We start from the raw sequence: 17,936 nt of genomic DNA, 5'->3' as shown, positions 1-17,936 counted from the left end.
GCATGGGAGATGGCAATGGTAAACTCCTCCTGTATTCTACCAAAGAAAACCACAGGGCTCTGTGGGTGCCAGGAGTCGAAAACAACTCGACGGCACACTTTCCCCTTTTTACCCCCTGTACTGCTGCACCAGAAAGCTCTTCCCAGCAGTGGCATGCCGCCCAGCACCCGCTGCAGCAGAGGATCAACTCCACTACTCAGCTGGCCTCCGCACGTGTGTGGAGGCCATTTGTTGGCCAGCGGAGTGGCGGAGCTGATCCTCCTCCGCTGCCACCAGCAGCTGCCACCAGTAGGTAGGCAATGTGTTGCTAAGAATTCAGCTCCAAGACACTCATTTCAACATGGCCCCCAAGTTTTTCTTTAAAATGTGAATTTCCTACAAGCTGAGCATTTGGTGAAGAGACATTACAATTTTTATTAAAATAAAACAAAAGAAAATGCCAATAAATTGATTTGTACATGGTGCAGGCTTTTCCATGGTAGACACACAATGACAACTTGCTGGATGAAGCACTGAAATTACTGTTACATTATTGTGAAGTACTGACAGAGGTCCCTGCCGTGGGGAATCGGTAATCTAAATAGAAAACACAAAACACGTTGGCAGGCTCTAAGGAAACCTCCTTTTTGGAGCGTTTTGTGTTTGATGTCTTAATTATAAACTAGTGGGTGACATCTTATTAACAGATGTAGGCTGGCAATTGTGAGCATGGGGATAAAATCTGAAAAATGGAGCTTTCTTGCCATGAGAAAGCTCACGTGTGCAAAACGAAGGGCTGCACTGATTCTCACTCTAAATTGGTCATACTCAACTTCCAGAGTTACCTTCAAAGGGAAACATGCTGTGCTTACGCACTAGAATTCAGGCCTTCGCAATGACAGACAGACAGTGAGATAATGTCAGAAGTGGAATGTTAGTCTGTCCTTCTCTCTCATCAGCTTGAGGGAGAAGTCCAAATTCTAAGTGCACACTCAAGCACATGGTTAAAGGACATACTGTCGCCTGGCACCAGCAAGAGAACAGCCTCCTTGAATTCTACTCTGGTTTTAGTTATGTGTCTCACTCTCAGGAGTAACTGATTTCCGTAGCAACCAGTCTGACTAAGAGCTGACCACCAGCTTGACATGATGTATCTGGACTGTACCACTTTTGGTTGTAGGTGCGGGTTCAAGTGTTTGGGCATCCCCCCCCTTTTTTTAAAAATCACAAATAGCAAGATGGAGATGCCAAGAAGGAAGGGTTTATCCTTGCATTCATCTTGTTCTCTGACATGCTGTATTAAAAGAGAGAGCAAGAGTGCATGTATCCACTGCTCATTTTCATATATGCATCTTAAAGGTGCTTTTAGTGGAAAAATTAAAATGAGAAGTAGTCCTGAGTCAGGAGGTATACCACATTTTCTTGTTTTTTAAACTGAGCATCAGTAGGTGAACATACTGATGAACATCATGCATGTGAACATCATGCATCAGTATGTGAACATATGAAGGGTTGTCCCAGCTGTGTTACTCGAGTTACTTTTAACTGAAGATATCAGAGATTAAACCTAGACCATCTCCATGCAAAGCACGGACTCTGCTGCTGACCAGTGACCTCTCCCTCCTTCTTTAAGGCATGTCAGACAGGCTTTGCTGGCAAAGGTCCAGAGGGGCTCTTGAAGAGGCTGAATGTGTCTGCCTGGAAAGGCTAAATCATCATCGCCATGCCAGCTTGATCCAAACAACACTCCAGAGCCACATGCTCAAAAGAAGACCCAAACCAGAAAGGATCCTTATACTTTAGCAAGAGGTACAGCCTGAATTGAGAAACCTATTTGGGCGGGGGCTTCTTCTAGCTAGAAGCAAAAGTGGCACTGTATCAACCTTTATGAGCAATGTTTGCTGAAATTTCTGAAACCGGACGGGTTGATGGTTTTGCTTTCTATTGTAGTACTCACTTGCTTCCCTTCAGAAGGATTCCAGCAATGTGGCTTCCTCCTCTGACTTGTATTGGGGGCGGGGGTAGGAGTAGGAGTCACATCTTACTTGCTACATATTCTTTGGAAACAAAAATATAGTGTCTGCTTGCTTTGGAGCAGCTAAAATTGTGCTGGGGAACATTCCAAGAGGGACTGGAACTCATAGATAGCACACATACTTTGTATGTATAAAGACTTAAGTGCAATGAACTAACCATTTCAGTTAAAAGCATCTCAAAGGGCAGCAGAGGTTGTGAGTGGGGGGGGGGACTCTGTGACTCTGGAGGAGAAGGGCTGCTAGTTTGTTGACAATACTGGACTAAATGGGCCACTGGATTGACTCCATAGATGGCTGCTCCGTATACCGTTTACAGCTCAGGAGCCGCTGCTCTAGGAGTGTGCACGGACTGCTCAAAACGAAGGGGAGTGCTGGAGGCACGCTGCCGCAGGCTGCGTAGGCTGCTGGGTGGAGTGCCACTGCTCCAGGCAGCTTCCAGGCCAGGTGCAGCAGTATTACTGCCGGTAAGGAACTTCTCATCTAATTTTAAAGTTGCCTCCCCCCACCCCGGCACGACTGTCGACAAGAACCTTCTCATTTAATTTTAATGTTCTCACCACCCCCTCCCCTCGGCACTGCCCTCACTGGGCACCGGCACTTCTCTGTCAAATCGGATCGTTTTGGTTCTCGGACTGGCCCCCTTTCCTGAAGGGTGTTCCAGTTCACAACAGAACCACTAGAAACGTGCTGGTTCATGGTACACTGGTTCGCAGTGGCTAAGGTTCTGCTGCACATCCCAACACTGCTCCTTTTGGGTTGGGAGCCCACTGGGCAAGCAGTGTTGGATTCTGTACTGACTCCTCTCAGAGCTTTCAGAAACAAGAGTTTTGTAATGCTTATCAAGATAGAAGACCCTATAACTCTTTACATTGTTCTATGTGTATATTTCACAACTATGGTCAATGATGGGACAGCCAGCCAGTGGTCAGACTGCTTACCACTGGTGCAAGAGACTTAATGTCATTTCCCCACAGCACTGCAACCTTCCTCTGTAATCTGAGACAAGTCATTTTGCTTCCCATTTGTAAGGTGGGTTATTACTGACCAGGACATTGTGCAAGGTAAGCAGGGACTGAGTATTCAGATAATATAGTCAGGACTAAATGTATTCTGTGAGAGCACAGAAAAATGCAGAGTGATATTGGGCAAATAATTCTGTTTCCTGACAAGCTTAAAGAAAGCACACTTGTAGCCCTTATTATTGGGGATATGCTCAAAAGCATGTGAGCAACATCTGCTGAAATCTCAGAAGGCAGAGGGGTAGCCGACTAAAATCTCAATTGGTTGAAGGAGGCATTTCAATGTCCTGCACAGGAGACTGGTCCTCCTGATGTCTAGAAAACCAGAATTAAACAGGCAAAGTAGCTAAAATTGCGGGGGGGGGGGATTAGTAAAAATTAGAAGGTAAAACTATTCAAATTTACATCATTTATACAGGTTGCAGAATGTAACTCTTCTTGCTGCAGAATTTGGCTTGTCTTGGTGCAGCTTTCTTTTAAAGCACAGAACACAAAGTCCTGGATACAATTGCATGGGTTGGATACAATTGCACGGGTATAAGTTACACACACAGAGACAGACACAGACAGTGTGTGTGTATATTTGCTAGATTACCACCACAAGTAGGGTTGCCGACTAGGGACGGAGGACATGCTACTCTTTTGTGGACCAATGACTCCCCCCCCCATTAGGAGGAACAAAGACTATTTTGGGGATCAAACAACTTTTTGTGCATACAGGTGAAACTCGGAAAATTAGAATATCGTGCAAAAGTCCATTAATTTCAGTAATGCAAATTAAAAGGTGAAACTGATATATGAGACAGACGCATTACATGCAAAGCGAGATAAGTCAAGCCTTAATTTGTTATAATTGTGATGATCATGGCGTACAGCTCATAAAAACCCCAAATCCACAATCTCAGAAGATTAGAATATTACATGGAACCAAGAAGACAAGGATTGAAGAATAGAACAATATCGGACCTCTGAAAAGTATAAGCATGCATATGTATTCAGTACTTGGTTTGGGCCCCTTTTGCAGCAATTACTGCCTCAATGCGGCGTGGCATGGATGCTATCAGCCTGTGGCACTGATGAGGTATTATGGAAGACCAGGATGCTTCATTAGCGGCCTTCAGCAGTTCTGCATTGTTTTTTCTCATGTCTTTCATCCTTCTCTTGGCAATGCCCCATAGATTCTCTATGGTGTCAGGTCAGGCGAGTTTGCTGGCCAATCAAGCACAGTGCACTGTATACTTTTCAGAGGTCTGATATTGTTCTATTCTTCAATCCTTGTCTTCTTGGTTCCATGTAATATTCTAATTTTCTGAGATTGTGGATTTGGGGTTTTCATGAGCTGTACGCCATGATCATCACAATTATAACAAATTAAGGCTTGACTTATCTCACTTTGCATGTAATGCATCTGTCTCATATATCAGTTTCACCTTTTAATTTGCATTACTGAAATTAATGGACTTTTGCACGATATTCTAATTTTCCGAGTTTCACCTGTATGTTGTGGTGTCCGAAGTTCTGGAGAGCAGCTGGAACATGTTGGCTCAGAACACTTTGCTCTCATAAGCAGATTCTTTTCCTCTGTCTCCTTCCCCTGCTGGCATCCTACCACAGCCGCCTATAGTGGCAAATCTTTGGGAGCGGCATCTGGAGGGAAACTTAATTCTTTCCCCCCCTACCTTTAAAAATGCCACTGTGTAGCGGCGGAGGCTCTGCCCGCCTGCCTCCTAAACCATCACAGGTGAGGTTGGGCACTGGAGGACGGCGGCGAAAGAGGTCCTCCTTCAAGCCCAGCTTACCCACAAATGACAGAGAGTGGGCTTGAGGGTGGACCTCTTTCGCCACCATCCTCCAGTGCTCAACCTCATCTCCTGTGATGATAGGAGGTAGGCAGAGCCTCCGTCACTACACAGCAGCGTTTTTCAATGTACACAAACACACACAATTTTATTATATATATGCATATATAATACCAAAGAACATACACAAATTTTACACAAAGTGGAGACTTTTTGGAGACATTTTTGGTGAAATGTGTCCTCTATTCCGACTTTGTTGGTGCTGGATATTGACTTTTTTTTCACCATCTGGACGGGGCAGCCCTAACCACAAGCGCAACCTGTAAGAATACAACCACTGCATGGAACTGAAACAGAAGTCTGTAGAGACGGAAAAACCTCAATTAGCAGTTGTGCAAACTGGCCCTTTGTTGTTATAGCTTTTTAAAATGAATAACTTGTTTCCTTGTTTTTGTTTTGTTTTGTTTTGGCAGTGCAGCAGAAAATACAGCAGAGAAATCACATGCCAGTCTGCAAGGAAGTAAGCTTTTACCTAACGGCTGCAGCAGCTAAAAATGCCGTGATGGACAGACTGCAGCAGCTTCTCAATAACCTAATCCTGTTTAAGCCTTGAAGGCCAGATTTACGTTGTCATTTGCATAAATGCCACCACAATGCTTTGCAAGGGACTTGTCATTCAAGCACTACCTTACTATTCTCAGTTGTGAAGGAGTCACGATGGTCCCACTTGAGAGGCTGAAGGAGACAGCAGCCCCAAGAGAAGCACCTTGAACAAATCAACCAGCTAGACTCCTCCAAGGAAACTGTGGCTTCTGCCAGTGACTCACTGAGTCTGATTCAGAGCCTCCCACTCATGAGTAAGTCCCTACACATGGCATTAAGTGATAAATATAACTTCAGCACCACCACTGAAGAGAAAGCTCCAAATTAGCAAATTGCACTTAGGTAACTGAATCGCAAAGCAGCACCAGGTGAGATAATTTACAAACAAGAGTCAATAAGGAAGATCAGGTTGGTATTTCCAGTGTTCAAACATGATTGGTGGGAGGCAAGTGGGCAGGTGGGGGAAAGCATGTGCACATCTTTTATAAGACAGGGGAAATTGTTTGGATCACTCTCTCTCTCCCTCCCACCCCACCCTGCTAAAAATGAAAGAAAATCCCTATGCGAGGAGATTTTGTGAGAGCCGTCTGGACTTATCAGGGAAATCCATAATTACATACTGCAGGCAATGCGGATTATAGACAAGCTGAGAGGAGGGAGAGGTTTTTTTTTTATTATCATGAACTATTGACCTCTTCAATGGGACAGTCCCTCCTCAGAGACTACTCTGCACAATTAGGGATATTTCAGTCTCCTGAGGGAACACGATTTACATCCAATGGATATAAGCAGTGGGCTTATAGGATGCCCTGACTTGTCACCGAATATGCTCTTCTGAATAAAGATGGTTTGTTTGAGCTAAATGTTAGTGCAACAGGGAATAAAAATGCGATCTGAGTTGTTGTCCTACAAAATTGGAGCAAAGTTGGTGAGAAGGGAATTAGAGAACAGAGTGCAACTGTGATTGGAAATGGGTTGCTTGCTTTATTTAGTTGTTTGTTTGTTTATTATTCAAAAGACACAGACAACATATCAGGTCTTGGGGCAAATTAAACTTCCTGGAACCAAAGTTGATAATTGACCTTTATGGACAATGGTTATAGCTGATCTGAGATCCTGATACCTGCAGAAATGTCATACATGTTTTAAAAATCCACTCCTGATATCCAGCTCTCATTAACTAGAAAGACCTCTGCAGGATGAGTAAGTACACATGAACCACTCATCCCTTCCACACTTTCAGAGCAGTTAACATGATGGATCCATCCTCCTCCCCTGATCTAAACCCTGCTTGCTGTAGCACAGGGTTCAAAAGGCTTTTAAACATCCCTTGTCCTCTCTTACAACATAATGAAGAGTACTGAAGCAATCTGGCTTGCTCTAGTTTTGGTGCTTTAAGGGATTCCAAGTTGAGGATCAAATAGACTTCCACACACCTATGTCATATAAGAGTTTTAAGGAGGAAAGGAGCTGGTTGCTGGAAAATACTAGCATCACTGTGCTGTCAACCTTGGTATTGGCCTTTCTTCCTGATAAGCATTTCCAACCCTGAGAACAAACAGCTATGTATGAAAGCAATCAGATATCATCAAGAGAAACCAGGAATGTCCAAGATTTTTGGACACCTGAGGAGGAGTGCCAAATGCAGCCCCTACCTCACCCGCCCTCCACCTCTGCAGCCTCACTTACCCCAGTGCCTCCACATTCAGGAAAGAACCACTTCAAGTCCTCCTTTCTCCTCCTTGGCTTGCCTCTGGATATGGACAAATGGGATGGGCTGAAGCACAATAGGAGAGGAGAAGAGAGGAGAGGCAGCTCTAGCCCACGTTTCTCCTCTCCTCCATTGCTCCTCTTCTGTTCTGTCCCTCTCCCTCCTCCTTTTCAAATTCTGCTGCATGCTAAGAGGAAGGAGAACTCTGAGTGGCCTTTTGCTGAGCATCAGCAGAATATGAGGGAGAGTGGCAGAAGCAGTGGTGGGAATGGTGCTGCCACAATCCCCTCCCCAGCCCTAGAGAATCTGCTGCCTAATGCAATTGCCTTGGTCCACCTCATTCTGAGGCTGGCCCCGAGAGGAAGATCACACTTTGAAAACCCAGGATGAAGTTTTGGGGACAGCAAAACATTTTTCATTGTCCCTTTGTCTCCCACAGTCCAGGCAGCAACTTTGAGGATTGGTATTATCTTTCATTCCAGGCCAAAGACTATTTTCAACACCTTCAAAGTTCAGACCCAATACTGAAGTGCCACTGAAGTCTGTTGGGAAAGGTAAGAGTTTCCAGGGGAAAGTAAGAGTTTTCTGCTTTGTGAGCACTTCCTCCACAAGGAATTCCATTATAAACACCCTTTTGTTTCACAGCTTTGCTGAAGTAACTATTGTTATGTGGGATGACAAAATCAGGAGAACAAGAGAAGAAGCTTCATTCTGGCACTGGAAGAGTGACTGAACCACATCAGCAATGAGTTGCAAGCCCATAAAGAGATGTTATAAATAAGCACAAGAAAGAAAGAAAGAAAGAAAGAAAGAAAGAAAGAAAGAAAGAAAGAAAGAAAGAAAGAAAGAAAGCATCTGGCAGTCAGCATGAAGGTCAATACACAGTGCGTGCCAGGAGATATGCCAACCCCAGCAATGGCATTTGACAAAATGTCATTTTGAATGGATAAGTATAGTGCTGACTTGTGTCTTTTGTCAGGCTGCTCCTCTTGACAGTGTGATATTTATAGTCAAGGCCTCAAAAGAGATGACTGGTACTCCCAGGGAATTACAACTGGAGAGGTGGCCCAGCTTCTGCTGGCAAACATAAATATTTGACGTGGTAGAGGGGGGCGGCTGAAATGATTTCCCGCTGGGCTAAGGAAAGGCAAGAAGGGCTCCCTGGGTGCCAAGTGAACCCCCTGCACAGGATTCCCACTGTTTGTTCATCCCTGCAGAATGCAGACATCCCATACAGTGTCTGTGCCCTCAAAGAGGTTTTAAATTTTAGACACAAGCAGTTTGTGAGCAGCAAGCTCTCATTAAGGCCTGGACTGAGCTATTAGCCACAGCAAAGATATGAAGTAACAATTAAGTCAGTACAAAAGTTGTGAATTGTGGCAAAAGCAACGGCATCTATCTCCCACTCTTCCTCTGACAAACGCAAAAGTGCAAGGCCTGTCCCCACCTTGCCCATTGTGTGAAACAGCACTACTAATAGTAATCATTTATGCAGAATGCTCCATATGCAAAGCACTTTACAATCTTTATGCATTTGACCTCACAATAATCCTGTAGGTAGATCACTATTATTCCCATTTCGCTGATATGGAACTGATGCTGAGAACAACTCACACCCGGCTTTTAGTTCATATCTCCTCCATAATGGAGGGTGTGCGCTCTCACATATTGGCTAAATTTACCCAGAAGTCCCTGCGAGCTATCAGGGAGCACTTCAAACACTATTCAGGTTTTTCATTGCACGTTAAGAGTGTAGATTAAGAGGTCATTCACACAATCAAAAACTGTATTCTACCCAGGTTTGGGAGCTGGGAGTTTTTGATTGTGTGGAAGCAAGGTTAGAGGAAAACCTGGGTAGAAGTGATTGTGTGGAAGCAAGGTAGGAGGAAAAGCTACCCAGGTTTTTCTCTAAACTTGCTTCCACACAATCAAAAATTGAGAGTACACACAGATCCCAAACCCGGGTAGACCACAGTTTTCGATTGTGTGAATGACCTCATAATGTTGTATCTCACGTTAGAGAGATATAAACTCCAATTTATATCCAGAATTTTAAAAATCCACTTTTTGCATCAGTTTTTTGGGGCAACTTCGAACGCACAGTAAAGCCTCGCAGAAAACTCACAGTAAAATCTGTTGTCTGGGAAAGCTCCAGGTAAATACTATGCTTAGCCCTACTTCCCCCACAAAGCCATTACAATGGAGAGGTGCTGAGAATAATTATTTTATCACACAATACAGTTGTTGCTTCTTATCATGATTTTTGCAAGGAGTAAACCAACAGAATGCTTGGCCTTTCACAAAATGGATCTTAATAACAGTATTTTGCTCTTCTTGAAATTTCACTCTCTAAAGGGCTCAACTAACCCAGCCGGCAATTACGGCCAATGTGTGGGAATTAGCCTTGGCTTAATTATGGGAAACTGAGACACTGTGTCCCACAGCAGGATCTGTCTGGGTCCACCATGTGTAAGTGGAATTGCTGGGAAAGGTCAGCCCCCCACACAGAGGCCACCAGTGTAAACCTTGCAAATACATTTGGCACTTGCAAACTCTGGTCTCGATTTCCCTTGCTACTAAAGAACAGAATGGAAAGCTATGCAAAGATGCACAAAACAAGAAGAGCTGAAAGGACCCACTGAGCAGCACCTGAAGTACTTGCAAGGGCCTATTGGTCAGAGACAGAGGAAGCTGCCTTATACTCCCCAAGTCTTACTTGGAAATCAAAAGGAATGGCATAAGTTGCAGCTGCTAGTGATGTGGAGAGTAAACAAAATCAAGCAAGAGTGTTTTAGACAAGCATGCATATGAAGGATTAGGAAGAAAATATATTTTGTCAAAGATTAATTAGCTATAGTTTTTTTTCTCGGAGGCTTCTTTGTATTTTTCACAGCCGCATTGTTCATATTTTCCAGTATCTGTGTTTTAATCCAAAGCTACTGACACCAGGCCAGTAGAGGCAGGGAACTGCTGCCAAGAAATTCCAAAGCTCCTTCTTTTCTGTACATTCAGAGAAGCATGAATAAAGATGCAGCTGAATCAGTCAGTGTCCTTCATCTTAAATGATTAAGCATTCCACAGAGATAATTTCAAACGGAATGCAGCCGGGGCTGAGGTGAAGCACCCCTAACAGCAAACAGAAACACTCCGTTACATTGCTGTTTGGATCCAATAATAAAGGGCCAAACTAGATGCAATGTGGGGACTCCCAATGCCCCCCACACACACAAACAGATGTTGTGGAGGGGAGGAGCCACTGCACACGGTTGAATCCTTCGTCCCTATGTCAATTCCCCAACTCAATCACTGACCTGAAGCTGATATTCATTGTAGACAGAAAAACCTATGGACCCAATGTGAGACACACGCACCCCTCGTAGCTTCTGTCCAGACTACTTCATTTGGTGGCTGCTTTTTGAAGAACAGAGAGGCATCAGGAGTCCCAATCACAGAATTCGCACATCACACTGATCTAAGAAACCCTTCCCCAAGCAACAGGAGGAATGTTGGGTAGACTACTATAACCAAGACCCCCCCACACCCCGCCACACCACAGTCTGAAATAGAACAGTACATTCCACCACATCACAACTCTGCCACCTGAGAGGAGAGCTGGTCTTGTGGTAGCAAGCATGACTTGTCCCCATAGCTAAGCAGGGTCTGCCCTGGATGCATATGAATGGGAGACTTGATGTGTGAGCACTGCAAGATATTTTTCCCTTCAGGGGATGAAGCCGCTCTGGGAAGAGCAGAAGGTTCCCAGTTCCCTCCCTGGCAGCATCTACAAGATAGGGCTGAGAGGGATTCCTGCCTGCAACCTTGGAGAAGCCACTGCCAGTCTGTGAAGATAATCCTGAGCTAGATAGACCAATGGTCTGACTCATTATATGGCAGTTTCCTATGTTCCTATGATTCACACCTCACTCTGCTGTGTGTTTTCAAAGGTGGTATATAAATAATAAAAAGTGGTATATAAATAAAAAATAAAATAAAAGTGGTATATAAATAAAGTAAGGTGGAAGGCGAATATACTTGCCACAGCACTTCTTCTACCAGTACTGCATATGAGCAAGCACACATACACCATCTGCTTCTCCAGCAAAAAGTGGTGCAAAAATGGCACAGATAGAATCCTTTTCTACACAAATGCACATCACACACCTCACACTCAGCAGGAGATGGCACAGACACACACATTTGATTATTATGCAGTTTGGTGTAATTATTTAACATGTATATCTCGCCTTTCCATCCCAGTTTTGGGATGCTCAAAGCAGCCAACAATGACCAGTTCTGAACTCTGATCCCCCTATATCACCTGCAGCTGGGCTGGCTTACCTGCAGAAAACAGCAACCAAGAATAAATTTTAAATCCTACTATGGTAGCTTCATTGCTAGTAGTATGTGGAAGAAAAATAAAATCAAATGCAAAGCAAAGGGCTGGTTTAAGATCACACAGCTGTGATCCCAGAGGCGCCTCTAAGCCCTAGCGATATTTTCTAATAAACTTGGTGTTATCTCCTGCCACACAGCAACAAAGACCAGTAGAAATGAGCAGCAATCATGCAAAGTATGTGTTGGGTAAGGCACAAAAATGTGAGTAGGAAATAGGATCCAGGTGTACCAAACTCTCCAAGGTTGTGCTTTTGGAGACTGCCACTGTGCAGGGATATGGGGAAGCAATATCTAATATCTGATTTTCAAAAGTTTCTTGCAGTTTGTAATTCTCCCCCCCACCCCCAGTGTGATTAAATAATTTCAGCATGAAAAATGTTGGGGCTTTAAAATGTCGAGTTTTATTGAACAGTTTTAAAAGCACATTGAGGCTGTTCTCACAAGCAGCCAAGCCAGGACTGCTGGGACCTGCGTGCTGGGACCCAGTGCAGTGGTGCTAAACCCAGTGCTGCAGCCTGGCTGCTCGCCAGGGTTAAGGGCACAAAGGAGCCCTTAACCCAGCTCCCGGAATTGTGTGTCAGCCTGAGCCGCTTGCAACTCGCGCCGACACAGAGACAGGCACCTAGAGCATCCATCTCTGGGGGAATCCCCCGGGGCATCATGCTGTGTGAAGAACTGTGGGACAGCTGGAGGCCAGGACGAGTCCTGGCCTCAGAGTGACCTGCCCTGCTCCACAATGCATGAAGCAGTGGGGATTGTGTGTGAACACGCTTCACACTCCCACCAGGTAAACACTAACTGTGGGGGGGGGAGGAGAGGTTTGGGAAGCCTGCCCCCACCCAGTAGGTTGTGTGAATGGCCCCATTATCTACCCCACATTGCTTCTGAGAGAAAGCTCACTTTTCCACATAAAAAGATCCTGGCGGCGGCGGGGGGGGGGGCGGGACTGTCTTCTGAGATTTCACAGATATGATGCAAAAGATCCCTGTAAGGCCCAGCTCTCATGTTTCAATATGCAAACAACTGAGAAAAAACGCACAGCCAGCTTCCCCAGGAGACACTAAATGCAATGGCTCATAAACCTCTTTCAAAAGTCCCAGTGGGGAAAAACAGAAGTCACACTGTTCTAATGCATTTCAGTGGGTCTTGTACAGGAGGGATTTGGAATGGACTGTTCCATAGTTGCTCCACCAGTGAGCTCAGATAGAAAATGTATAAATTGCTCCACACTTAAGAATGCTTAATTCTTCAGTATGCAGAAATCACTGATCTGACCGGTAAATACACCCCTCACCTCTAAATGACCCACAGTCATAATTCTAGATTACTCTTTAAAAAAACGAAATGCCCCAAATAATGATAGCATTGTTCTGACACACATCTAGAACTGCAGCCTGTCTTCCTGGGCAGCAAAAGATATACACTCTATCCGGTACAAAAACATCTAGTTAGCTGCTTGTCAAATGCATTTTAATGATTCAGGACAATTAATTTTCACTAATTAAATAAAAAAAGGGACAAATGGGAGCACTGACCACAATCATGGATTTCCAGGACATGTGAACCCAATTCGGACATTAAGCTTTATGTGCTACAGGGGTCTGTACACATGTTTTGGCGTGAATGGTTTTACATGCACTCATTTTTAAAAAATAGACAAGGATACAGGCCCCCTCAGACACAGGGTTGGTTTGGACATTACTTTGTCCACCAGTCTCCATGCAATGTGTGTGTGTCATGTGCATGCACATCCTCCCCTGCCCTAGAACGCTAGAGTACCTTCCCAAAGTGTGCAGTAGGGTGGGGCGTCCAAACCACCTCTGTATACTTGTTACAAATGATTCAGTTAGCAACATTGTAGTAGCACTGTGCACTGTCACAGGGGTCCTTCCCACCATCTCTTCACACATTGTCCAGCAGCTTCAGGGATGAGATCTGTTCACTGAAATTTTGGGACTTCAAGGGAATAACTTCATTTATTGTCAGCCTTCATAGCCAGAACAATGCCCCAACTCATAGAGCTCTTTCTCATGACCAGTGAGAAAGGGCTACCCGATCTGTGGGCAGGAAGCTCAAAAGCACTTACCTCCCAGCACACAAGCAGGCTGCCTTCCTTGGGCAGGCAGATCGCCTGCCCAGATGAGCATTGGCTCCTGCCGGTAGCTCCAAGGGTCGGGATGCCGGGATGAGCCCCCCCCCTGCAGCTCAAATAATGCCCCGTGCGGGAATGCAGCATATTATGGGGCTCCCCCTCTCCTCCCCAAGCCTACCAGCTGCTGACACACAATTGCTCAAACGGGGGTCGGAGAGCGCTTTTTGAGGGGAGGCTTCATAGGCAGGTTTGCCGCCACGGTGCCTGATCATGACTGGACCCAATCCTGGCGGTTCACACACACGTGGAAAAGCGGGCTGAGCTCCCTTAGCCTAGTTTTGCACGCACATGGAAATAGCCTCATGTATTCCTTTACATAATCCCTGGGTCAGTTTAAGGTGGGCTTGGTTATTTGGGGGGATTGGTTTGGATTATTTCTTGTTTACACAGTCGGACAGGTGTTATTGACTGGTTTGTTTTATCCAGACATCGAGTCCTTCCCAAGGAGCTGGGATGCCAGAATTTTATTGTCAATGGTTATAGATATCGTCGCAGAATATAGGCTGTTCCCAGTAAAGCTGCTTTTTGTAATTGGCTGATGGTGATTTCTGTGGCCCCTATGGTGTTGAGGTGCTCTTCAAGGTCTTTTGGATTATTTATTATTATTATTATTATTATTATTATTATTATTATTATTATTATTATTTTGCTAGATTATGAAAAACAAATCAAGGGTATTTTCCTGTCAACACTTATCAACTTTCCTCTCAAGCATCCTGTCTTGCCCGTTGATATTCCTACAGTTCCAAGGAGAAGGTTTAGGAAACTATGAAACCCATCTGGGTTGCATTTTGAGACCCCAGCTACCTAAAAGTAAAAACTGGCTGTGAGATTTCCATGAAAGGCTGAAGGAAATAGCAAAAGTAGCCTGAGAGCAATCTCACTCCTATTGTACCTTCCGTCACAGGACACTGCCCATCAGACCAGGCCCCAGTAAGTGGAGATCTCAAGGAACATTCCTGCCATGATAGACAGTCCAACCATACAGCCCCCAGCACACGTGATTGGGAAGCAAAGTGCCAAGAGCATGCCCGTTGTCTCTGAAGATATCTCGATGTCCTTCCATCGAGTGGGTGGGAGAATGTTTATCCAAATGGTCCTTCTAGCTACTTGTTGAAAGAAGTATTTGGTGCAAGTGTACAGGGGCTGTTTTTATGAACCTCCCACAAGATAAAGGGGTGAGCCGGGAGGGCACTGGGACATCTACGGTATAAAATGACTCAGTATAAAAGCAGCTCCCTACGTTCCTATCCTCTGCCGTGAAGACAGATGCAAAGGACCTGTTTAGCTTCTTTGCAACCCACATCCTCCTTAAATCATCCCTTTCACTCCCTCATCATCTAAAGGGCCAACTGCCTTCCTGGCAGGTTTCTGGCTTCTGACGTATTTGAAGAAGTGTTTGTTATCCCCCTTGATGCTTTTAGCTAAATGTTCCTCAAACTCTCTTTTCGTCCCGCTTACTGTCTCCTTGCATTTCTTTTGCCAGAGTTTGTGTTCCTTTCTGTTCTCTTCATTTGGGCAGGACTTTCAATTTCTGAAGGAGGTCTTCTTCCCTTTTATGGCTTCCCTTGCATTTACTTGTTAGCCATGCTACTATCCTTCCAGACATGGTAGTACCTTTCCTTCTCTTTGGTATACATTCTAACTGGGCTTCTATTGTTGTGGTTTTAAATAAACTCCATGCATTTTGGAGTAAAGTGACTCTCCTGCTTTTCCCTTTCAGTTTCCTTTTCACCAAACTCCTCATTTTAGAGAACTTTTCTCTTCTGAAGTTCTGAAGTCTGTGTTAGACTTCTCTGGTGATTCTCTCCTCGCATATATGCTGAATTTGATCACAGTATGGAACTGTTCCCTGCAGGTGACCATACTGTGATCTTAAAGGCAACCCTTACATTACAGTAGAAGTCATCCATAGGGATCTTATGGTTGGGAAAAAACTCTCTGGTAAGTCCCAAAGGAAGAGATTTAGTCAGGACTCACAAGGCACTGTGGGAAAGCGGGTGATGAAACCCACTCAAAAGTGTCTGTATGTGAAAGGTGTTTCCAGATATAGGCTCCACCACGGCGGGAAGCTACAAAACTGGAAGCAAAATTGGAAGTACAGCATGTTTTAAAACAACAACTCATCATCACAAGGTTGGTTATATATAATGGCTGCTGCTCCCCCAGTGCCGATCCCGCAGTCCATTTGGACTAGCAGCAATCAGCATTGGGACAGGCCAAATTGACAGCTGGCTTGTGAGAGTCAAAGCCTGCCAACAGGTCAATCTGTTGGTCACCCACAAAAGCCTTGCAGTCTTTGGAATAAAGTCAGCACCTAGGAATGGCTTAGCTGCTGCAAGCTGCAGAGAAAGCAGCTCTCTAATTTCACAAGGACATTTCTTTGCTGGTTTCCCAGCCACTCCTTCCTTTTCCCTGCACCTGCATGAATGATGGATGGCTCTGTCCCCATTCACAGATCTAGCCAACACGCCTGGAAAGCTGCAGGGAGAGAGCTCCAACTGGAGCACTAGCAGCAGACTGGAAAAGAATAAAACCAAACAAGATACCTTTCAGAAAGGTGGGTTTTTTGGGGGGGTGGGGGTTTGGGGGCAAATTATGAGTCAGATATACAAATAAACACATGCACGTGCACGCACACACACCCTGTCCTAAACAGCTCTCAAATGTATAGAGCAAGTTCAGAACGGAACGGGGAAAATGGAGCAAAAATACACCACTTCTTTGCTGTAGTGTTTATTTGGTCGTTGACCATAAATAAATGAGTTAAACACTTCTGATTAAAGGTAACTCTTAGCTCTGCCTGTTGGATACAAAATGCCCTGCACTAGTAACTCTGCTATGTCGAATAGAACTGATGGAGAAAATATTTTTTAAAATATTCTTTGTCTGATTTTCTAAGGGTGCATAACAATCCAACAGCTCTGGATTCAGAGATGCCATACCATTCAGAGATACCATACAGATCCTTCAGGGAAGAACACTTTGTGCAAGAAGAGGTATAGGTCTGTTTTCTAGAAGCTTGCCCAGACAATGCACAATTTCCTTACAAAATACACAGACACACACACACACACACACAAGTGGAATTTTTACAATTACTATTGTTTTTTTCCTTATAAAATACAACTTTAAAAAAAATTACATGCAGCTTAGAAAAAGGCAGACAACATTCCTCAGAAAACTGCTAAAGAAATGAACATAGAAAAGCATAGTTAGCATGAGAAAATGCACCAGTGATCCACTTCTGCTACCTTTATGCAACCCCCAATACTGAATACTATGCAGGAAAAAATATATTCTCAGAGCCTTGTCTACTACATTACATGTCCTCTTCTTGTTTATACCTTGGAGAAGCCACAGCCAGTCTGTGAAGACAATACTGAACTAGATAGACCAATGGTCTGACTCAGTATATGGCAGCTTCCTATGTTCCTATACTAGGTCAGCTAAGTTGAAATCAAAATCAGGGACTGAAGGTGCTGGAGAAAAGTGGCTCCCCAAAGCCACTAGAATCCAGAGAGATAAGACAGGGCAAATGTCTGTCGGCACTGTGCTATGGATTTACTTCCAAGCATGCTTAGGATTGCATCCCTAGTGAACATGGAGAAGCATCAAGGTTTACTGTCATGGCAATTCTGAGGTGGTCTCAGGTGTGTTACCTCTTAAAGATGCCAATTTTCAAAGACATTTCTGCTTCTCAGCAATACTATGCTTGTGCAAGTATTTTGGATTTGAAGAAACGTCTCTAATGTATAGGGGTGAAAAAGTCAGGAACTGAAACTAGCAACAGGGTCAGGCTCCCAAGCATGCCCTGAGCTCAAGCGCTTTTGCTCCACGTTTGGATTATTTTTATCCTGTCATGTGACCTCTTCCCAGTCCCTTGGAATCCCATTCCAAAGAAAGGCTGGGAAAATGATGCTTGAAAGTGCAACAGTTTCATATCCTGTCCAGTTTTCTCATCCAGAGAGGGGGAAACAATTCTAAAAACAGCATGTATGATGCCTTGAGCTTTCCATCTTTAGACCATAAGGGTTTGGGAAATATATGTCAGATTTATTTAGCCGAAGTGCCAGGGGGCATGTACTCATAATAGCTGGTTCTCACTGACCTAATACAAAGGAATAGGTAAAAGACACTGGACACATTGGTTGGTCACAGCTAAGTTGGAAACAATGTAGTTGGACACAGCTGCAACTCTGACATACTTGTCAATGGGAAGTAGAGGGGGGCTGTCCAAAC

General features: G+C 44.4%; 1 protein-coding gene and 1 long non-coding RNA gene across 2 annotated transcripts in view; one reads left to right on the top strand and one right to left on the bottom strand.

Moving 5' to 3' along the window:
• PPARGC1B (PPARG coactivator 1 beta) overlaps positions 1-17,936 on the bottom strand; it is a 163,676-nt gene that overhangs the window by 63,051 nt on the left and 82,689 nt on the right. The gene's annotated exons all lie outside the window — the stretch shown is intronic.
• LOC128344211 (uncharacterized) lies at positions 5,731-8,628 on the top strand. Its single transcript, XR_008315724.1, has 3 exons — positions 5,731-5,844; positions 7,630-7,701; positions 7,793-8,628. It is a non-coding gene; the product is annotated as an uncharacterized LOC128344211 (long non-coding RNA).

The sequence above is a fragment of the Hemicordylus capensis genome, chromosome 2 (assembly GCF_027244095.1).
Source record: "Hemicordylus capensis ecotype Gifberg chromosome 2, rHemCap1.1.pri, whole genome shotgun sequence".
Taxonomy (NCBI): Eukaryota; Metazoa; Chordata; class Lepidosauria; order Squamata; family Cordylidae; genus Hemicordylus; species Hemicordylus capensis.
This window is presented reverse-complemented; position numbering and strand designations above follow the sequence as displayed.